The sequence below is a fragment of the Sebastes fasciatus genome, chromosome 11, assembly GCF_043250625.1.
Source record: "Sebastes fasciatus isolate fSebFas1 chromosome 11, fSebFas1.pri, whole genome shotgun sequence".
NCBI lineage: Eukaryota > Metazoa > Chordata > Actinopteri > Perciformes > Sebastidae > Sebastes > Sebastes fasciatus.
In genome coordinates this window covers 36,078,753-36,102,328 of record NC_133805.1, presented here as the reverse complement: position 1 = coordinate 36,102,328, position 23,576 = coordinate 36,078,753, and the positions used below count along the sequence as shown (strand labels likewise).

General features: G+C 40.3%; 2 long non-coding RNA genes across 2 annotated transcripts; one reads left to right on the top strand and one right to left on the bottom strand.

Annotated features, from left to right (window-relative positions):
* Positions 1-210: 210 nt before the first annotated feature.
* Positions 211-2,188, bottom strand: LOC141777817 (uncharacterized). Its single transcript, XR_012595979.1, has 4 exons — positions 2,098-2,188; positions 1,736-1,997; positions 1,361-1,493; positions 211-486 (listed from the first exon to the last, which is right to left on the bottom strand). It is a non-coding gene; the product is annotated as an uncharacterized LOC141777817 (long non-coding RNA).
* On the top strand, positions 808-1,814 carry LOC141777818 (uncharacterized). The gene is made up of 3 exons (XR_012595980.1): positions 808-849; positions 1,371-1,593; positions 1,738-1,814. It is a non-coding gene; the product is annotated as an uncharacterized LOC141777818 (long non-coding RNA).
* Positions 2,189-23,576: the final 21,388 nt, after the last annotated feature.

Below are 23,576 nucleotides of genomic sequence, written 5' to 3'. Positions count from 1 at the left end.
CAGCTTTCTATGAACCACCTGTATTAATGCTCTCATCACTGGCATGAATTTGGCTTCACTTCCCGTGGCTGGAAAATGCCCTTCCTTCACTGTCATGTTATACCACTCATCTAGGTCTTGAGTCTCTTTATTTCTAGTCTTGGGATCAAATGTACAGATTACATTGGTCCTGACTTTAACCCATTGCTGTCCAAATGATAAACGGGGAGGCCCACAGCCACCCCGTTCCTCACAGTCTTTGTCAAATTCTCCGTCCATTCTGTCCAGTACTATTTCACACAGGTTTATTCAGTTTATGACAGTAACTAGATTCAGAGTAAATGGGTCGCTATGCCCCTCGCTGTGATCCTACCAACATAAGCTTCTACTGGACACTTTGATGTTCCAGCGATGTTGGCCCAGTATCAACAGTAAGTTTTAATTTTCCTCTGAATACTAGTTATTAATGTACACTCATACAGGCGCTCCAAGCGCTATTTTTACATGCTACTAAAAGGGCAGCTTTCCTCCTTTTAGTTTTCAACACGTTACCAAAAGGGCAGCTTTCCTCCTTTCAGTTTTCAACACGTTACCAAAAGGGCAGCTTTCCTCCTTACAGTTTTCAACACGTTACTAAAAGGGCAGCTTTCCTCCTTTTAGTTTTCAACACGTTACCAAAAGGGCAGCTTTCCTCCTTTCAGTTTTCAACACGTTACCAAAAGGGCAGCTTTCCTCCTTCCAGTTTTCAACACGTTACTAAAAGGGCAGCTTTCCTCCTTTCAGTTTTCGCTACTAAAAGGGCAGCTTTCCTCCTTTCAGTTTTCAACACTTTACTAAAAGGGCAGCTTTCCTCCTTTTAGTTTTCAACACGTTACCAAAAGGGCAGCTTTCCTCCTTTCAGTTTTCAACACGTTACCAAAAGGGCAGCTTTCCTCCTTACAGTTTTCAACACGTTACTAAAAGGGCAGCTTTCCTCCTTTTAGTTTTCAACACGTTACCAAAAGGGCAGCTTTCCTCCTTTCAGTTTTCAACACGTTACCAAAAGGGCAGCTTTCCTCCTTCCAGTTTTCAACACGTTACTAAAAGGGCAGCTTTCCTCCTTTCAGTTTTCGCTACTAAAAGGGCAGCTTTCCTCCTTTCAGTTTTCAACACTTTACTAAAAGGGCAGCTTTCCTCCTTTCAGTTTTCGCTACTAAAAGGGCAGCTTTCCTCCTTTCAGTTTTCAACACGTTACTAAAAGGGCAGCTTTCCTCCTTTCAGTTTTCGCTACTAAAAGGGCAGCTTTCCTCCTTTCAGTTTTCGCTACTAAAAGGGCAGCTTTCCTCCTTTCAGTTTTCAACACGTTACTAAAAGGGCAGCTTTCCTCCTTTTAGCTTTCAACCTACTAAAAGGGCAGCTTTCCTCCTTTCAGCTTTACTAAAAGGGCAGCTTTTCTCCTTTTAGTTTTTACTAAAAGGGCAGCTTTCCTCCTTTTAGCTTTTACTAAAAGGGCAGCTTTCCTCCTTTTAGCTCTACTAAAAGGGCAGCTTTCCTCCTTTCAGTTTTTACTAAAAGGGCAGCTTTCCTCCTTTTAGCTTTCACTAAAAGGGCAGCTTTCCTCCTTTTAGTTTTAACGTTCCAGACGTTACTAAAAGGGCAACTTTCCTCCTTTTAGTTTTAACGTTCCAGACGTTACTAAAAGGGCAACTTTCCTCCTTTTAGTTTTAACGTTCCAGACGTTACTAAAAGGGCAACTTTCCTCCTTTTAGTTTTCAACAGAAAGTCTTTACTTTTGCAACATTTATCACTACAAAGGAGATTCAGCACAACAAGAGAGATAATTTAGAGTAAGCCAATATGCAGAGTTCGATACAACAGGTTCTGCTTACCTTTAAGATTTCAGGGCCCTTTCTCTCTCTCGCCGGTCTGTCCGTCCTTTGGACACGCTTCTCAATGCCGAAGATCACGTCGGGGTCACCAATTGAAGGAACTGGCCTTCTACCTCCGAGAGGTCAAGGCCCAGTTACGTGCTGGTTAATCTTGTGTGACAAAGAGATTTTCCAAACAGACGGGTTAAAGCATAATAATACAATTTATTCCAAACAATCAATGTTGCATAAGTAAAATAAAAGAGTTTACAGATATCTGGATCCAATCAACGTGTCCCTGACAACATACAGTGCATGGGTCAGTTCGTGAAGTCTGAACCCCAAGCTATCCCTGATCCAGCCTATTCATGGTTTACACAATATTAATATTCATGAGCTTATGGCACGTGATGTTTCTGCTGCATGTCTTCTTCGTTATCTCCTTCTGGCTCCTTTCTCTCTTTGACCTTGCAAAAAGAACAACACCTGCCACCTCCCTTTCCTCGCAATCACTCCATTCACAACAAATCCAACAGTCAGGTTATTGCAGGTCATTGTAAGCACTTTTGTACATAATAAATCCAACAGTATGTGCACAAAGACACACAAGCACCTTTAAGATTTTTGGGGGTTTTCAACATTTATTCTTTTGGGTTCTGTTGTGACATGTCCCACATCTACTCATACACCCACACAAACACATCTGAACCTGTTGTAACAGGAGGAGAGGTTTCTATGATACAACAGACGGTGATGAAGAGATACTGAATGACCATATAAGGAGATACAAACTTTCAACATTACATTATTTCTTTATGTATTTATTCTCAGGGACAATGCACATTGATCGGCCTCACAGTAAATGTGCCAGTGTTAGCCAAAAGGCTAATTTTCAACTGTTGTCCCTCGACCTGATGTAAAAATCGGCCATTAAAATAACAAATAAAACACATCAGCAAAGCATGATGAACAGAAAGACATATCATGAGCACACAATCAGCACAAGTATTTCAAAAAATGACATAAACATAAAAGCACATTACATTACAGAAGACAGGTAGAACCACAAGGGATGCATCTGACAAACAGACAAAAAGCCAAAGCAAACGAGTGCAGATCAGGGAAGCTCTCAGTGATTATGTATGAAGGTAGGTCGGGTTGCTTTTTACCTCAATTTTGTGATTATTGGCAAGGGAATGATAAGAGTCACTATGACACATATCTAAAGGAATGTCAGGGTTTTTTTCCGTTTTTTTTGGTTGGTTGATGGCGGCAGCGTGGAGTTGCGGTATGGCAGGCCCTGCGACTTTGCGTTTCCTGATACACCGAGGAGGCCGTTTATCCTATCACAAAGCATGTTTGTGAAATACTGCATCAACTGCGTCAAGTACAAAGCAGCTTTTTAACAACAAGAACATCTGGGCTTTGTTTCGTGGCGTGCTTTTCGGATTGCTGCTGCTTGTCACTGCGGCAGTACCTGTTTGTGGCTGTCTAGCCAGAGTAAACAACACCGGAAAACTGCCGGACCACCGTGCACTCCCGGTGTCTGGGCTCGGGACAAACATTGGCTTGTGGCCAGTTGATGCTCTTACAGTGAGTTTCCATCACAATTTGCTGGGCTATTTTGCAATCCACTCTTCTGTCCTGCGGCACAGACGTGCCCAGGTTCAGGAGCGGCTCACTGGTCCTACGGACAGGTCATCTATCACCCCGTGTCGGAGGATAACAGATCTTGTATTCTTGTTGCTCATGCTCTCCGGTGATATACAACTAAATCCCGGACCAGTGTCCTCTGGAACGCCGCAGAACTTCGGTGCTGATCCAACGTTACGCCCGAGTGTGTCCGGGAGTCCTCCGGTTCCGATGGTGGTAAGTGAGCATGAACTTTCCGAGCGGGGCTTCTCCCTTAATGGACTGAACTTTATTAAAACCCGATGCTGGACTGCGGAGAACCTGACAGGTCCACTGTGACCCTCAATACATCTGTCGCAGGCACCGCTGTGTGTCGAAACCCAGCCGTGAGGATGCAGGGCTTATTCAAAACTTTTCAAACTGTCAATCAAACAAAAGTGTTATGGGACCCGGAGCTGAAACCGAGGGGGCTATTTGGTGGACATTTCAACGTCAGAAGCCTTAATTCAAAGAGCATTCAGCTAACTCATCTTCTGTCTGATTCAAATCTGGACTTTCTCTGTCTAACTGAAACATGGTTGAAAGAGACAACTCCCGCGGGCGTATTCACAGTACCCAGATACCAATGTTTTAGACAAGATAGAACTGGTGGCAGGGGTGGTGGTGTGCTTTTTTATGTGAAAGACAACATAAAATGTGAACGTTTGGTCTTCAGAGCGGCTAAGACATTAGAATATATCGGGGTAAAAATAATCTTGTCCCAATATATGTGATTTAATATCCGAGGTGTTTACAGGCCCCCCTCTGCAGATGTCACTTTCTATGATCAACTTACAGAAGTCTTGAAAGAGTGTCATCTCTGTAACAATAGGATTGTTGGTTCCTAGTTGTTGTTGTTCCGGGGAACTGTTAGAGTGTGACACAGACAAAGTAACGCTAGCTGGAGCTGAATTAACATGTGGACTGTCGTACTGAATAAAGTCACAAGTAAGCAACTGTAATGCTTTAACCGTCCAGTCTGTATGGTTAGTGAAGAACGGAACAGATTGAAACAATCTCAAGAAAGAACTCATTCTTATGGGCGATTTGAATGTAAACTGGGAGGATAAATCTAAGAGGAAAAAACTAAAAATGATTACAGACAAATTCCACCTAGACAGCTAGTAAAATTTGTGTACTCCAGTACACAAATTGATCTGATATTTTCTTTTTTAAGTTATTTTTTGGGGGCATTTTTTTAAGCATTTATTGATAGGACAGTGGATAGAGTGTTGGAAAGGGGGAGAGAGAGAAATGACATGCGGAAAGGACCACAGGCCGGATTCGAACCCTGGTCCACCGCTGCTAGGACTGAGCTTTGGCCATACATGGGCGCTCGCTCTACCGACTCCGCAAAAGCTGGGGAACGATAGTCTGGATGGGCGGGGGAAGAAGGTGGAAAAAGGGGGAGAAAGGGGGGAGAGGAAAAGAGGAGGAAAAGAAAGAAAAAGAGAGAAAGAGAGAAGAAAACACAGTTCTGTAGCTCTTATTTTCACCCACATGGTGTTTTGAAGTCTTTATACACCATAGTATTTTTGTTAAAGAATAAAAACATTATTTTTTGTGCTTTTCGGGGGGAAGAATACATGTCCACTTGAGAGGCAGTTCGAATCTCGTCTCTGGCAGGGTCGAAGTTTATAATATGCAGTAAAAAATAGTTTGTGTTGCTCGTGTAAACTTGAATTGACTCAAGATATAATTTTAATGCAAGACTTGTGCACTGCAACTAATACATTAATATTGAAAATCGTTCAGGTTTCCTTATACAGTCATATAACTGGTAGATTACTACAGATAACAAATATACAAAACATTATCATCATCCATGATGATGTTTTGCATTATTATAATAATAATAATATATTAGATTTATATAGCGCTTTTTAGTAATCTCAAAGACGCTTAATATTATTGCATACATCCTCCTTATGACTGATTAATGAACTGTTAGGCAAGATAGGTCAAAATGTTAGTAGAATAAATCATAATGTACTGGAGAATAGTTGAGCAATATTGGGATGGACTTGCTGTGTGTAATTAATTAAAAAAATAACCATAGGAATACACATGAATTGAGACAGTAATGATATTAAAGCTTTAACTTTATTGTCTTTGGGCCTGGAACACGTGAAACAACAAGAACAAATAATTTGAAGAAGATAATACTATTCTTAATGTTTGTCATTGGGTCTGATTCCCTGCAACATCAGACAGAATGATTTACAGCACACAGATTCACCAGAAACTCCTTCAGCTCAGACTCCAGCGGGGCCTCCGGCAGTGACCAGCCCACTGTAGATTGCTGGGCCCTCTGTCAACGTCCAGCAGGTTTTGCTACAGGGCCACAATTGTGCTTCCCTTATAAAAAAACATGAAAAGAACAACAGAGACTGAATATTTATTCACACAACAGGCTTATGTGAGTAATTAATGAAATGAAAACAACAACATTGTCTTATTCTTTTTGGACTAAGCATGGTATTCCAAATTACAGATATTACTAACCTGCTGGTTGCTGAGAGTCATGGAGGTCTGTGTCCTCAGTTCTACCAGGTGCTCTGCAAGGCTGTCAACCCGATCCATACCTGGCACACCATACCCGTCCCCTAAACATACAATTTGTCATCAGTAAGCAAATAAACAGGATAAACTGCTGTGAAATTACACTACATGTAACATATAATGTCTTAATGTCCGTATGCTGTCTGTTGTATGTTAAATAGATTCGACCCAACTGTTACTATTGCTTTATTGTGAGGTTTATGTAAACATTACTTACCAACTGTATTTCTGCCACCTGAGACCTCACCAGGTGAGGATTCAGACTGGACTGCAGGCTGAGCTTCTGGGGCAGAGGATACAGGATGACTGACAGCCTGGAGAAGTCAAAACAGACATTGAAATAAAACTTATATGTAGAAACAATTTCACATACATGATAATTATGTTTCTTTTACCTTGAAAAACCTTGCAAACTACAGTCATGTTTATATAACTTTAGTATGAACATTTAATATAACGTTTATGATCATATAATCATTAATCATGAACATTAATATAACACAGCAGTTATCTGACAGTTACCTGTCTGAGCTAAAAACAGTGATTGTGATAGTAAACTTTGTTTCACAACGTTAAGAAGCTAATACAGCAGCAGTCATACTGTATATGTATATATAGCTTTAGTATTAACATAACGTTTATGATCATATAATCATTAATATAACACCACAGTTATCTTACCTGTCTGAGCTAAAAGAAGGGACTGTGGTAGTGTTAGTTTAACAACGCTGAGGAGCTCATACAGTAGGAGTAACGTTACCTCTATGTAACTGTAACTGTAACGTAGCCTCAGCATAATAATCAGAGCTCTAATTAGAGCTCTGAACAGATGATAAAGTGATTGGTAACTTATTCACCAAGTCTAGCTAACATAATTAAAGCCAGGCTAGCTTAGACAGAGTAACATTACAAACCTATTCATTGATTTCACAGCGACTCTTAATCAGCCCACATTAAAAAACGCCAGAAAGCTAAAACACGTTTAATCCGTATTGTCTAAGAGAACCCAATATCAATGTTACGTAATGTTAATAATGACATTTACCTGTCTTTAACTGAATAGGCGTTTCTGCGACGACGGCAGTGAATAGTTCAAAAGTCCCTCCTCCGCATCGCGTCCGCTGGGACGGCTGTGATTGGCTATTCAAAAATGGATGACGTGGCAGAGATCAGCCAGACGATTCGTTGCCTGAAAATGGAATCCAGAGCTCCGATTGGCTGTATCCGCGGTGAAAATGGATGACGTCGGCAGTGAAAATGGAAAGCCGCCACATGATTTGTCGAGAGAAAATGGAAATCCTGGAAGCTGATTCGTCGGCAGACCCACTCTATCCCTCTCCCGCTGCCGCAAACCAGCCGCCCTGATCTGATATTTTCTAACAAACCAGAAAGAATAACCAAAAGTTATAATTTAATTACCGGCTTATCAGATCATACCCTAACCCTTTTTGCTAGGAAAGTGACAAAAATAGATTTAGGAACACAGCGACTAAGGCAAAGATTCATCAGTGCATACCTAAAGCTAAGCAAGAAGAATTTTCCAGTGAAATCAACAGCTTGAACTGGGATGATGTACTGTCCTCTGACAATCTGGACTATGGCAGAAATACTCTTACTCAAAGAATCAGCTACGTTAGGGAAAAATTCAATGTGAGGGTCCAGATAAAATCTAAAAATCAAAAGACTTTACCCTGATTCAATGAAAATCTGTGGAAGCTGATGAAGACTAGAGATGCTGCACTTAAGAGGGCAATTTAAACTAGAAGACCCTATGACATGCTGACCTATAAAGGTTTAAGGAACAAAGTCATCCAAGAGCTAAGATTAGCTAAATCTCGTTTTTATCTCAACATACTGAATAAGGCAAAAGGTAACAGTAAAATGATCTGGAGAAATATTGATAATCTCACTCGGAGGGATCCAAAATTCTTAGGGGGTCCCCAACTTAAAGTACAAGGAGAGTTAATTGGAGATCATCTTGCTGTTGCTTCTGTTTTTAATAATTGTTTTCTTGACTCTGTATGTGAGCTAGGAAAAACTTTTACAAAAAAGCACCTGGATATTGTTCCCGTAGATGCTACAGGCCAGGTTTTTTGAGCTGGTAGAGACTAACGAATCACAAGTGAACAAAATCATCAGCTCCTTAAAAAGCTCAAAATGTAGAGATGCGTTCCAGTTTGATACCATGTTTGTTAAATCACACAAAGATATTTTAACTCCCCCTATTGTTCATTTAATTAACTTGTCTTTTAAACACAGTTCTTTCCCTGATGACTGGAAACGTGCCATTGTTACACCTATTTTTAAGTCTGGAGGCCGCCACGAAGCCAGTAACTATATAGACCAATAAGTATACTGCCAGTACTCTCAAAGGTTGTTGAGAAGATTGTCATTGAGCAACTGACAACATTTCTAAGTACAAGTCATTTTGGTTTACATCATATGCAGTTTGGCTTTAGAGCTAATCATTCCACCGAAACTGCTACCTTGTACTTAACAGAGCAAATCAAATCAAGGCTCGATAAAGGAGGTGTAGTTGGTGCTGTATTTTTAGATCTGCGTTAAGCTTTTGATACAGTCAATCATGATGTTCTAATATCTAAACTTTTCAACTAGAGCACTGGCATGGATGTCTTCATATTTATCTAATAGGATGCAATGTGTTAAAGTTTGTGATGCACTGTCCAGTAACTTGAAGTGCACTATGGGTGTTCCACAAGGGTCAGTGTTAAGTCCCCCATTATATTAATGATCTTCCTCAACAGTGACATGATGTAGAACTGCAAATGTATGCAGATGACACTGTTGTATATACACATTCAAAAACAGCTGAGTTAGCAGCTGCCAAGCTAACAATTGCGCTGGAAGGGATCTCACATTGGCTTGATCAATCATGTCTGAGTCTAAATGTTAACAAGACAAAAGGTATGTTTTTTTCTAAAACTGCGGTACAACCTCTTAATGCTGATATTCTCATTAAGGGTGAAAGGATTGACATAGTCACTGATTTTAAATATCTTGGCGTAATACTGGATTCAAATTTGAATTTTAAGAAACGTGTAAAAAAAAAATGGTTAAAACCATCAAGTACAACTTGGCAAATTTGAGAAGTATTAGAAACTATCTCTCTCTAGACACAGCCAAGATATTTATGCATGCTATGATCCTTTCCCATATGTCTTATTGTATTACGTGTTGGGGGCAGGCTGGGGAAACCGCTCTAAGACCTCTTGAGTCCTTATACAAACAAACTCTAAAAACTCTGGACAAAAAACAACTGAATTTTCGTCACTTTACAATACTGGAGAAATATCATTTACTGAGCTTTGAGAATTTTAGGTTATTTCCAAATTTGTGCCTCGTTTATAAAATTCTAAATGGTTTGGCCCCTCCTCCACTGCGTGATTTTGTGCATTCTCGTTCAGTAGATTCTATTAGATCCTTAAGAAGATCTTCTATGCAAGATTGTACTGTACCATTTCGCCGCACCGCATCTGGGCAATCAGCTTTTTCTGTTAAGGCCACAAATCAGTGGAACAGCCTGCCTGACGATGTGAGGAGCTGCAGCTCTATCAGCATTTTCAAAACCAATTAATATGTCTGCTGAAAGCTGCTCAGCTCTGTACTCACTGATCTTTATTCCATGGTCTTCATGACTTGCTTTTACTTCACAAGCATACTTTGTGATGTGCTATTGTGTGTAGCTGTGTATTGTGCGTTTTGTATGTTCTTTCTTGTATGACTGTAGTATGTTTCTTTGTTTTGACCTGCCAAGGGACTACAGATGTGAATTAGCTTAAAGCTATAATCTGGTACGGTGCATCAAATGGTGACATTTATGTTTTAAACTGTACATGGTCCTTTTTAAATAAAATAATAAATAAAAATAAGGTAGATGTTTCCCCTATTTCCCCTCACCTGGTGTTGCTATGCTGTCCTTTTTTTTTTAAATGTTCTCTCATTTTAAAAAGAAAAGATGAAAAACACTTTGTGATGTCAGAAAGTCTTTCTGAAGTGGCAGAAGGTAGAGAAAAAAAATTAATATAGATATATATATTTTTTTTTTTAAACTAGCCACAGATAAGCTGCCAGTATACTCCATCAGAAGTGCTTGTCAGAAGGTTAAATAGCTTTGGCAACCATAGGTGTACATGTATGTGTGGCCTTTCTTAATGTTCCATCCAAAAGTTCACAATAACACCCAAACATGACTGTGTGACCCGAGTATCACAGTTGTCTCAGTCAGGTTTGTTATCCAATCTGACATAAAGCAAAAAGGTTTTTAGTGAGACCATTGTGCTTACTGCAGCGTGAATGAAATAGAACTCCTAAAATAACTAAGACTAAAAACCATAAATATCCTCTAGTGTTCCACGTTCCAAAGTAATAAGTATTCTGAATAAAATATTTTACTATTCCTAGAGCCTTACTAGCAGTGAGCATAGAAATAACACATTTCTTCTAAGCATGGCACCGGAGGGGTCTTTAATTATTTATTTATTTTTTCAAATCTCTTTATTGTTTTTTGTACAGACATTAACAACATACACAATTGTCAGTAGTGTTAACAGTGGTCTGTGATTTGGGTCTTTAGAATTTAAAGGGTTTATCCCATGTGGCTCATAAATGCATTGTACTTTAAATTGTATGTCTATCTGACAGATAGATTATGGAATATTTCATGTGCAATGTTGATATTTTGATCAGTAGGTGCAATCCGAGGTCTGTACTACGTAGCAGGATTTAGGGTCAGTGAGGTAACTTCAGGGTTAACCCTTCAGGGTTTTCCGTCCTACGAAGGTGGATCACTTCTTACCGGGGTAGATCGCCATGGTAACTGATGCTGAACAGCTAACCTGCTCCACAGCAGGTTATGTTCCAGATAAGAGATCAACCATATAAAAGCACCTCCTACTGACCAATCAGAGCTCAGTGCACGGATTGTATGATAATATTACACAAAGATGAAGAAGTTTAAGTCATAATCGGACTAAAAACAGCACAGTTTAAACTGAGAGATGCAGGAAGGACAGCTGGATATATGCTGTTGGTGTTTACTGCTTTGAATTATGTTTTTATATTTATTTTAATAGTTGGTTTTGAGTCCGTTTCACACCGCCGGAGACAGGGACGCAGCTGAAAGAAGGTTGAAATAGTCACACATGCCTCATATTTATTTTATCACAATTTTATCACATATTTTATCACAACCCTCAGTAGTAGTGACTTCATGAGTTTCTTTAAATGATAAAATCATAACTATTAAAGACAAAATTAATCACCTCCTACCGTCAACTGGTACCGATTTATCCTAAAAATTAGGAACCTTAGAAACAGCTGTACAACCTGATATACATTTAGACTGCTTTTCTCCTATCGACCTCCACAAACTGACTTCACTGATCTCTTCATCTAAATCATCTACCTGTCTCCTAGACCCTATTCCAACTAGACTGCTTAAAGAAGTTTTACCTTTAGTTAGCACCTCTTTACTGGATATGATCAATGTGTCTTTACTAACAGGCTATGTACTTTAAAGTAGCTGTAATTAAACCTCTTCTTAAAAAGCCCACTCTTGATCCAGAGGTCCTAGCTAACTATAGACCTCGAGAAAGCAGTCGCCAGTCAGCTGTGTGACTTTCTACAGAACAATCATTTATTGGAGGATTATCAGTCAGGATTTAGAGTGCACCATAGCACAGAGACAGCACTAGTGAAAATTACAAATGACCTTCTAATGGCATCGGACAAAGGACTTGTCTCTGTACTTGTCTTGTTAGATCTTAGTGCTGCTTTCCACACCATTGACCATCACATCCTATTACAAAGACTGGAACAATTAATTGGCATTAAAGGAACTGCACTAAGTTGGTTTAAGTCCTATTTATCAGATCGATCCCAGATTGTACATGTTAACGATGAGTCCTCCATGCACGCCAAAGTTAGTCACGGAGTTCCACAGGGTTCTGTACTTGGACCAATTCTATTTACCTTATATATGCTTCCCTTAGGCAATGTTATTAGAAAACACTCCATAAACTTTCATTGTTATGCAGATGATACCCAATTATATCTATCGATCAAGCCAGACGAACCAGTTAACTAAACTTCAAGCATGCCTTAAGGACATAAAAACCTGGATGACCTGCAATTTCCTGATGTTAAACTCAGACAAAACTGAAGTTATTGTACTTGGCCCTGAGTGCCTCCGAAACAAATTATCTAATGATATAGTTACTCTAGATGGCATTGCCCTGGCCTCCAGCACCACCGTAAGGAATCTGGGAGTTATCTTTGATCAGGATATGTCCTTTAACTCTCACATAAAACAAACCTCAAGGACTGCCTTCTTTCATCTACGTAACATTGCAAAGATCAGACACATCCTGTCTCAAAATGATGCAGAAAAATTAGTCCATGCATTTGTTACTTCTAGACTCGATTACTGCAATTCCTTATTATCAGGCTGCTCCAATAAGTCTCTTAAGACTCTCCAGTTGATCCAGAATGCTGCAGCACGTGTACTGACAAGAACTAGAAAAAGAGATCATATTACTCCTGTATTAGCTTCTCTACACTGGCTGCCTGTAAAATTAAGAATAGAATTTAAAATCGTCCTCCTCACCTACAAAGCGCTAAACGGTCAGGCCCCATCATATCTTACAGAGCTCATAGTACCCTATTACCCCACTAGAGCACTGCGCTCCCAGAGGCAGACACCGTCTCTACATTTAAGAGTAGGCTAAAGACTTTCCTCTTTGATAACGCTTATAGTTAAGCTGCCATAGGCCTAGACTGCCGGGGGACTTCCTATGACACACTGAGCTCCCCTCTCCTTCTGTAAATATTCATGTCCCATTCATTGTTACTAACTTCATTCCTTCCCGGGAGTCCTTGTGCCTCCTTGTCTCGCATGTAACCATGGAGCGGGGTCACACCTGGAGCGAGGTTATACCTGGAGCAGGGGTACACTTGGAGTGGGCTTTCACCTGGATCTGGATGTCACCTGGATTGTGGCTGCATCTGCTCCCGCGTCTGCTGCCTACTTGACACCAACTGCTACCATCATTAATTAATTCCGTCTGTACGAGGGACTACCAAGGCTAACGAGGGACTACCAACACCTAGTGACAAAGTGGCAGCCTGGAGAATAACACTTCTCGGTCACTGCCAAAGACATCAAGAACTCCCAGGAAGCATGCTGATGCTGCGGGAACCAACGCACGGGCATCGATCACAGGGACGTCCCACACCAACATACATGGACGTACTGAGGAGAGATGCTGGACAGTGCTGGCGAGCTAGCCAGATGTATGGTGGACTGAGACAGCTGGAAGCTCCGCTTGAAGGCCCGTCTGAGGACGACCCAATGATATCAATTCTGATAGTTGTATTATCACTCTTTCCATCCACCACTATTGGTTTTGTGTTATCAGTCCTACTTGTATTAGCTATTACAGCTGCTAGGTTACTATTGTGGCCGCTTCCCTCTCTCTCTCTCTCTCTCTCTCTCTCTCTCTCTATCCCCCAGCCGGTCTCGGCAGATGGCCGCCCGCCCTATGCCCGGTTCTGCTCCAGGTTTCTTCCCAGTAATCGGGGAGTTTTTCCTGGCCACAGCGCGCTTGGTGGATCTTGTTGGGTCTCTAAACTATGGTGTACGGTCTAAGACCTGCTCTATATATAAAGCGTCTTGAGATAACTTCTGTTGGGATTTGACGCTATACAAAAATAAATTGAATTGAATTGAATTGAATTGAATTGAATTGAATTGAATTGAATATTTATTAATGGGCATCATGACGTGTAACTCATCCATCCATTACATTTCTTAAAGCTACCTATATCTACACAACTATATCTGACTTCTGAGTTTTCCGTTCAATTAATAACTCTGTTAATTTACGCATTCACACATCGGGAGTTTTTTCTTTAGCCAGCTGCATTTGGCAGCTTCAACTGTGTTACTGTTAGTCTGATTATGTGTTTAAAATCTTCGTATGTGTCTAATATAGTTTACTCTTTGTAAAATGTGTCTCTCTGTCTGTCTGCAGTCTGTAGACTTGTCCATGTCTGTGATTGGTCATAAACTGCAAACACCGTTCATGTGAACGCGCTCATAACCAGACTGAGAAACTCTGGATTGATTTACTGAGTTGATAACCAGCGTCATAGGACCGCTTAGTGTGTTCTCGGTTGTTAGGGTTAGTGAAGCTAGATAATGAGAAGATAGCCTGGGTATGTTGAACTGGCTTAGTAGTACAGGCCTCCAGTCTCCTAAAAGTTAAGTAATTTTATGAAAACCCCACCCAGATTCTTTTTTTTATTAACACACCAAGGAACTGTTTTTATTGAATGCATCTGCAAATGGTTTGTTATCAAGGTATTTATTTTCTTATATTATCTGTTCCTGACAGCTTAAAGCTGAATTAGGTGAGATTGGAGCAAATATGATTAAAAAAGTTATTTTTATAAAACAGTCGCTATATCGTGACAGTAGTACATGAGATAGGAACCCTGAAAAAAACCACGTACCTCTGTCTCCTCCGGTGTCCTCCAGTGCTCGTAATGTCATCTGCAAGATTTCACAGATCGGAGGAAAACAAGCAGTAAGAGCTGATCTGAGGTCTGCTGTCCAGCTGCCGTCTATGAGAGCCGGCTGTCAATCACTCGCAAACTCTGATCAAACAGTCAAACTAGGCAGCGCTGATCAAATATGAATCAATATTCTGTTACTGTAATGCCTATTTCTCTCCTCAGATGTTCTCAGAATCATCTTGTAGTGTACGGTTTAGCTGTAAAATGAGAAAGTTTGTGACGCTGTGAAATCTGGTGAAGGAACGCCAAGTTCTGGTCACATGACCGGAGCACAGCCAATAGGAACGCTCTCTCTCTCTGAAATGACCTGTGATTGGTCAAAGTCTCCCGTCACGGGCTAGATGTTCTAAAGCCTGAAAACAGAGCCATGAGGAGGAACAGGAGTCTAGTTTTCTCTCAGAACACTTGAATTACAATATGCTGAAAGGTTATTATGGGATTTTTGCCCAATGATGCCAAAAACATTCTGCCTACTGCAGGTTTAAGCATGAATAACTTAAATGTGGTTCTGTTAAAGCTTCAGTAGTCAGTATATTTTTGGCATCATTGGGTATTGCCGGGTCACAAACTTTGTCATTTTACAGCTAAACCGTACACTACAAGATGATTCGTATCTGATCAGCGCTGCCTAGTTTGACCGTTTGATTGACAGCTGCTCAGAGACGGCAGACTCCAGCTCGGTTCTGATTGGTTGTTTTCCTCCGGTCTGTGAAATCTTGTAGATGCCGCTAGGAGCACCGGAGGACACTGGAGGACACCAGAGGACACTGGAGGACACCGGAGGACACAGAGGAACATGATTTATTTCAGATTACCTGTCTCTTGCACTACTGTCAGGATATAGTGACCGTTTTATAAAAATAACTTTTTTTCATCATATTTGCTCTGTTTCTACCCAATGCTGCTTTAAGGTAAAGAGCCCTTGTTTAAACCTACATTAACTGTTTTCTTTTTCTAATTATTTTTATCCAGCACACACAGAGCAACATTAGCATTTATTTAGAGTTGTATTTGTGTCCACCTGCTGAACGTAAGTCCAATATTAATTTACTCTCCTTATGACTGTAGTTTGGTCTCCACTCCTCCTGCAAGTAGTCATCTGACCAACTGTGAATAACCAAGAGGAGTCTACAGCTTTGTTAGAGGCTCTGTGAGGCTGTTCATAGACACAGCACTACTTTGAACAAAATGTTAACTTCAGCATGGGAACATGCTCACAATTATTGATATTAGGTTATACAACCAGATACTGATATCAGATGTGGCATGTGGAGATGACTCATCCAGGTTTGATCCATCTCTGTGTTGGCATGTATCAGTGGGTTGGTATGGCCTTAACCTGGAATTAACTGTAGGTGTAGATGAAGTCCAGCAAAGGGAGGAAGAGAGATAAAAAAAAAAAGCCAAGAGTGTAAAGAAACGAAATGATAAAGCTGCAATAAACAAACACTTACCTTGAATCGACTGTTCAGTTTGTACAATCTTGAAACTCCTGATAAACTGCAGTAACTCTATAAAGCAGTGAATCCACCTGCATGCTGCAAAATAGTTGATGCAATCATTTTATTTATTAACATACAGTATATATCTCTTTTAAGATTGTAATAGTTGATCTTAGTTTAGCTACTTAAGGTAGTAGACAAATAATAAAGGACTATTAAAAAAGTGCAGCATATTACATCAGGGGACACCTGAAGACCTTCAGGGGACACCTGAAGACCTCAGCTCCGGATCAGCTGACAAGCTTTTTATAATGAATCTCTCCCATTAATCTAATCTTCTAATGATGATTACTGTTGTTGTCATGCTGTTCTGAAGGGCATAGCAGTACAGCTGGTCTGGGGGCCCCAGCCACTAGGGGGGTCCAGCCATTAGGGACTTGCCACTAGGGCGGTCCAGCCACCAGGAGCCAGCCACTAGGGGGCCCCAGCCACTAGGGGTGTCCAGCCATTAGGGACTTGCCACTAGGGCGGTCCAGCCATTAGGGGCCAGCCACTAGGGGGGTCCAGCCACTAGTGGCCAGCCATTAGGGGCCAGCCACTAGGGTGGTCCAGCCATTAGGGGCCAGCCACTAGGGGGCCCCAGCCACTAGTGGGGTCCAGCCATTAGGGGGCCCCAGCCACTAGGGGGTTCCAGCCATTAGGGGCCAGCCACTAGGGCGGTCCAGCCATTAGGGGCCAGCCACTAGGGGGGTCCAGCCACTAGGGGGGTCCAGCCATTAGAGTCCAACCACTAGGGGGGTCCAGCCACTAGGGCGGTCCAGCCATTAGGGGCCAGCCACTAGGGGCCCTAGGGGCGCTGCCTCGGACTCGACCAGAGTAGAGTCTACCTGTTTTCAGGGGAGAGAAGTAGGGACAGCATGACCAGAGGTTTTTTATTCATCTGTTAAGTTTGATGTGCCTCCAGAGAAACGTAAGATGTGACGTTTATTTACCAGAAACATTGTTGTTATTGTTTCGTTATGATTCTGGAACTGCCATCTATATAAAGACCGGTGGAAATGTATCATTGTATCAACGCGGTCTCATTATGTCTATATTTATACGTCGGACAGTTTGTTACTGTTTGTAACTTGTGTAATGTTGCCAATGATGCATACAGCAGTGACTACAGGATCATGTTCAGCTGCATGTTAGATTGTTAGCTTGTGTGTTGTGGCTAAGTTGAATCAGCAGAATGCTGGGATCCCACCACTGCCACCAATTGAGAGGGACAAAGCAGTGAAGCAACGAGGAAACAGGAGTTGTTGAAATAATTGGGCTTTTTTTATTCAGCCTAAAAATAACAAAACATTATTAACCAATAAGTGAATACCTAGGTCTAACAAAAAGAGGTTAAAGTAATATAACAATACTTATTCTCACTATTAAACAAGATGGTAACTGAACAAAACTAACCTAAACAATGGTCTGGGTATCATCGCATAATCCGTTTTTCCTTTGGAATTCAGAAAGGAAAAAACGTTTTTTTATTTTTTCGTTTTAAACCAAAAACGAGAAAACGGCCGTTTTCTCGTTTTTCGTTTTAAACCACAAACGAAAAATGGAATCACGTGGTGCTCTGTTTGTTTTTTGTTTCCAAACGAAAAACGAAAAAAAATAATTAAAAAAACGATCCGATTTAGTTTCTTCAAGTTTCTTTCTGTCATTTTCTCTTTTGAATCGAAGAGCTGAGAACGGCAGTCACGTGACCAGGAAGTGAAGGCAAACATGTCAAAATAAAAGCCAAGAAGATAGTGTGGTCATTCTATAAAAGTGTAACATTATTTAAGCTCAGAATCTAGGTAACAGTAGAAGATAGATAGGCTAAATAAATACACAAATAAATACATACATAGATATTTTTTTGTTTTGTTCTTTTCATTAACACATGAATGTCTTTTATCCAAAAAGTGTGTGATAAATTACAGGGAGGGTCTCTACAGATGTTATACAGAACTCTCACATAATTGACACTTTTCTCTCTCACACTCTTACTATGGGCTGTTTCTTTATGTCGGCAGGTGAGAAGCACTATGTGGCTACTCCTTTCAACACACCTGACACTTCCACCTGATCCTTTTACTCCATTAGGAAGGCTGTAGCCGAGTAGTTCTACATCATGATAATGCTAATTTTTCAACAAGCGATGATACCCAGACCCCGTTTGTTTGTTTTTGCGAATTCCTTTTCTCATTATTCGTTTTGAATTGAAGAACGGAAGTCACGTGGGTTTTTCGTTTTTTCGTTTTAAACCACAAACGAAAAACGGAATCACGTGGGTCTGGGTATCATCGGATATTCCGTTTTTCCTTTGGAATTCAGAAAGGAAAAAACTTTTTTTTATTTTTTCGTTTCTGAATCAAAAAATGAAAAACGAACCCAAACCGGGCCGTTTGTTTGTTTTTGCGAATTCCTTTTCTCATTATTCGTTTTTAATTGAAGAACGGAAGTCACGTGGGTTTTTCGTTTTTTCGTTTTAAACCACAAACGAAAAACGGAATCACGTGGTGCTCTGTTTGTTTTTTGTTTCCAAACGAAAAACGAAAAAACCAAATTAAAAAAACGATCCGATTTAGTTTCTTCAAGTTTCTTTCTGTCATTTTCTCTTCTGAATCGAGGAGCGGAGAACGGCAGTCACGTGACCAGGAAGTGAAGGCAAACATGTCAAAATAAAAGCCAAGAAGATAGTGTGGTCATATTATAAAAGTGTAACATTATTTAAGCACATGATCGAGGTAACAGTAGAAGATAAATAGGCTAAATAAATACATACTGTACCTAAAAAAGCCTAATTAATTATATATCCTAGACACCTACACTGTGCCAAAATCATGGAAATTCACAATAATTAGGCCTGTGCTAAAAAAGCCAGGCGCAAGTAAGCCAAATTATCTTTGGCCCATCGCAATAACCTCCATATTGTGTAAAACCATGGAACGAGTTCTTGCCAGCCACCTGACCAGCACAGTGGCTACTAAGCTAGATCTGCTCCAGTTCGCTTAAATAAGAGCGACAGAGTCCCAGACGACGCTGTGCTGACTGCTTAACACCGTCCACAAAACACCTTATGCATCCTAAAGGTTATGCCAGAGCTTTATTTGTGGATTTTAGCTCAGCTTTTAACTCAATGAAGACGCATATTCTCCTGAAAAGGCTCCTTGATCTCAACATCAACACAGGGTTAGTTCTGTGGATCAGAGGGTCTGTGTCAGGGAGAACATATCAGACGTGCTGCCCACAAGGCTGTGTTCTTTCCCCTGTGCTATTCTCTCTTTTTACTAATGAATTTATGACCAATGAGAAACATTTTAGACTGTTTAAGTATGTGGATGACATGGCCTTAGTTGGTCTTTTACAGGAAACAGGCCCACTAGGTGAAGCTGCCTATCTGGCCCACACTACAGCCCTTCAGACACGGTGTCACACTAGCCAGCTAGAAATCAATGTGGCCGAGACGAAAGAATTAATCATGTGCTGCACAAAACAACATTTGATCACAGAGCCAGTTTCACTTGATGGCCAACATGTTGAAACTGTGGAACACTTTAAATACCTCGGTACAGTCCTGGACACCCAGGTGAGCTTCTCTGAAAATACAGAGTATATCTTCAAGAGATGCTCACAGCGACTTTATCTTCTAAGGAAACTTAGTGGCCTCGGTGTCAGCCGGCAGATTTTAGAATTAGTGTACAAAACTATTGTTGAGAGTGTTTTAACCTTTAACCTTCCTGCCTGGTACGGTCACCTACACTGTAGATAGAAGAATAAACTGTCTAGGATTGTGTCAATGGTAGGCAAAATAGGTGGTAAACCCCAAAAGCCCTTGACTCAACTTTTTACAGAAAGGACGAGGAAGAAAGCGAGGAGCATCCTGGCAGATAGCTCCCATCCTCTCTGCAGCCAGTCGGGAGGCGCTATAGAGCCCCTCTGGCAACTAAACATGTGTTTAAAAAGTCTTTCATCCCAAATGCCATCAATACTCTTAACTCAACACAGTGACTGAGCAGATCTGAGCCACAGACACTGACATGAACTGTTTTTAATGTGTAACATAACCTGTCTCTGTTTTTTACTAACTGCTGTCTGTTGTTTTCTGTGTTTTGTGAGCCGAAGAGAAAAATCCACCCTGGTGGACAATAAAGTTTGATTGTATTGATCAGTTCATATTGAGGGGCCGTCAGCTTTACAATTTAGTTTGGAGGGAGATTCGGTACCAGTGAAGTCAGTGCATTTTATGAGTGGGCCTTCTGTGACGTTACCCACCGTAGGGGTCAGAGGTCACCACTCCTCAATCCCCAAGGATTTTCTTTTCAGTCAAATTTTAAATTTTGACGCATTTATAGATGAAAAGTCAAGTCAATAATCATGGTCAATGATAGAGAAGTATGGTTGATCAGCATGTTTGCCAACCTTCAGACATCATAGTCTAATATGAGGATTAATCAGCCTGAGTTCACTAAAAAACTGAAATCACTAACTTTCTGTATTCTGTTTGGTGGTTTATGATGCTTTTCAATCATTTCTAGTCTGTTTGGTAGTTTATGATGCTTTTCAATCATTTCTAGTCTGTTTGTTAGTATATGTAATTTAGTTAATTTGTTCGACATCATGATAAGGCTGATTTTTCAACCAGTGGTTATGACATTAATGCCAGCTAGACAGAATAAAGCTCTGTCTGTCATGACAATAGAACTGTACTGAAAGCCTTTCCTTTACTCGGGTGACTCTTTACAGCCGTCTGAAGACAGCAGGTATCTGTTAAATCTACAGTATCTGGAGTGATGGAGTGGCCTTCAGTCCAGTACAGTATTGTCATGACAGACAGAGCTTTATTCTGTCTAGCTGGCATTAATGTCATAACCGCTGGTTGAAAAATCAGCATTATCATGATATAGAACTACTCGGCTACAGCCTTCCTAATGGAGTGCAGGGGATCAGGTGGAAGTGTCAGGTGTGTTGAAAGGATTAGCCACATAGTGCTTCTCACCTGCCGACATAAAGAAACAGCCCATAGTGAGGGTGTGAGAGAGAAAATTGTCAATTATGTGAGAGATCTGAATAACATCTGTAGAGATCCTCCCTGTTGTATAACATCTGTAGAGACCCTCCCTGTAATTTATCACACATTTTTTGGATAAAAGACATTCATGTGTTAATGAAAATAACAAAACAAAAAAATATCTATGTATGTCCTTATTTGTGTATTTATTTAGCCTATTTATCTTCTACTGTTACTTTGATCCTGTGCTTAAATAATGTTACACTTTTATAGAATGATCAAACTATCTTCTTGGCTTTTATTTTGACATGTTTGCCTTCACTTCCTGGTCACGTGACTGCCGTTCTCCGCTCTTCGATTCAGAAGAGAAAATGACAGAAAGAAACTTGAAGAAACTAAATCGGATCGTTTTTTTAATTTGTTTTTTTCGTTTTTCGTTTGGAAACAAAAAACAAACAGAGCACCACGTGATTCCGTTTTTCGTTTGTGGTTTAAAACGAAAAAACGAAAAACCCACGTGACTTCCGTTCTTCAATTCAAAACGAATAATGAGAAAAGGAATACGCAAAAACAAACAAACGGCCCGGTTGGTCTGGGTATCATCGGATATTCCGTTTTTCCTTTGGAATTCAGAAAGGAAAATTTTTTTTTTAATTTTTTCGTTTTAAACCAAAAACCAGAAAACGGCCGTTTTCTCGTTTTTCGTTTCTGAATCAAAAAATGAAAAACGAACCCAAACCGGGCCGTTTGTTTGTTTTTGCGCATTCCTTTTCTCATTATTCGTTTTGAATTGAAGAACGGAAGTCACGTGGGTTTTTCGTTTTTTCGTTTTAAACCACAAACGAAAAACGGAATCACGTGGTGCTGTTTGTTTTTTGTTTCCAAACGAAAAACGAAAAAAACAAATTAAAAAAATGATCCGATTTAGTTTCTTCAAGTTTCTTTCTGTCATTTTCTCTTCTGAATCGAGGAGTGGAGAACGGCAGTCACGTGACCAGGAAGTGAAGGCAAACATGTCAAAATAAAAGCCAAGAAGATAGTTTGGTCATATTATAAAAGTGTAACATTATTTAAGCACATGATCAAAGTAACAGTAGAAGATAAATAGGCTAAATAAATACACAAATAAGTACATACATAGATATTTTTTTGTTTTGTTATTTTCATTAACACATGAATGTCTTTTATCCAAAAAGTGTGTGATAAATTACAGGGAGGGTCTCTACAGATGTTATACAGAACTCTCACATAATTGACAATTTTCTCTCTCACACCCTCACTATGGGCTGTTTCTTTATGTCGGCAGGTGAGAAGCACTATGTGGCTAATCCTTTCAACACACCTGACACTTCCACCTGATCCCCTGCACTCCATTAGGAAGGCTGTAGCCGAGTAGTTCTATATCATGATAATGCTGATTTTTCAACCAGCGATTATGACATTAATGCCAGCTAGACAGAATAAAGCTCTGTCTGTCATGACAATACTGTACTGGACTGAAGGCCACTCCATCACTCCAGATACTGTAGATTTAACAGATACCTGCTGTCTTCAGACGGCTGTAAAGAGTCACCCGAGTAAAGGAAAGGCTTTCAGTACAGTTCTATTGTCATGACAGACAGAGCTTTATTCTGTCTAGCTGGCATTAATGTCATAACCACTGGTTGAAAAATCAGCCTTATCATGATGTCGAACAAATTAACTAAATTACATATACTAACAAACATGAAAAGCATCATAAACTACCAAACAGGCTAGAAATGATTGAAAAGCATCATAAACCACCAAACAGAATACAGAAAGTTAGTGATTTCAGTTTTTTAGTGAACTCAGGCTGATTAATCCTCATATTAGACTATGATGTCTGAAGGTTGGCAAACATGCTGATCAACCATACTTCTCTATCATTGACCATGATTATTGACTTGACTTTTCATCTATAAATGCGTCAAAATTGAAAATTTGACTGAAAAGAAAATCCTTGGGGATTGAGGAATGGTGACCTCTGACCCCTACGGTGGGTAACGTCACAGAAGGCCCACTCATAAAATGCACTGACTTCACTGGTACCGAATCTCCCTCCAAACTAAATTGTAAAGCTGACGGCCCCTCAATATGAATTGATCAATACAATCAAACTTTATTGTCCACCAGGGTGGATTTTTCTCTTCGGCTCACAAAACACAGAAAACAACAGACAGCAGTCAGTAAAAAACAGAGACAGGTTATGTTACACATTAAAAACAGTTCATGTCAGTGTCTGTGGCTCAGATCTGCTCAGTCACTGTGTTGAGTTAAGAGTATTGATGGCATTTGGGATGAAAGACTTTTTAAACACATGTTTAGTTGCCAGAGGGGCTCTATAGCGCCTCCCGACTGGCTGCAGAGAGGATGGGAGCTATCTGCCAGGATGCTCCTCGCTTTCTTCCTCGTCCTTTCTGT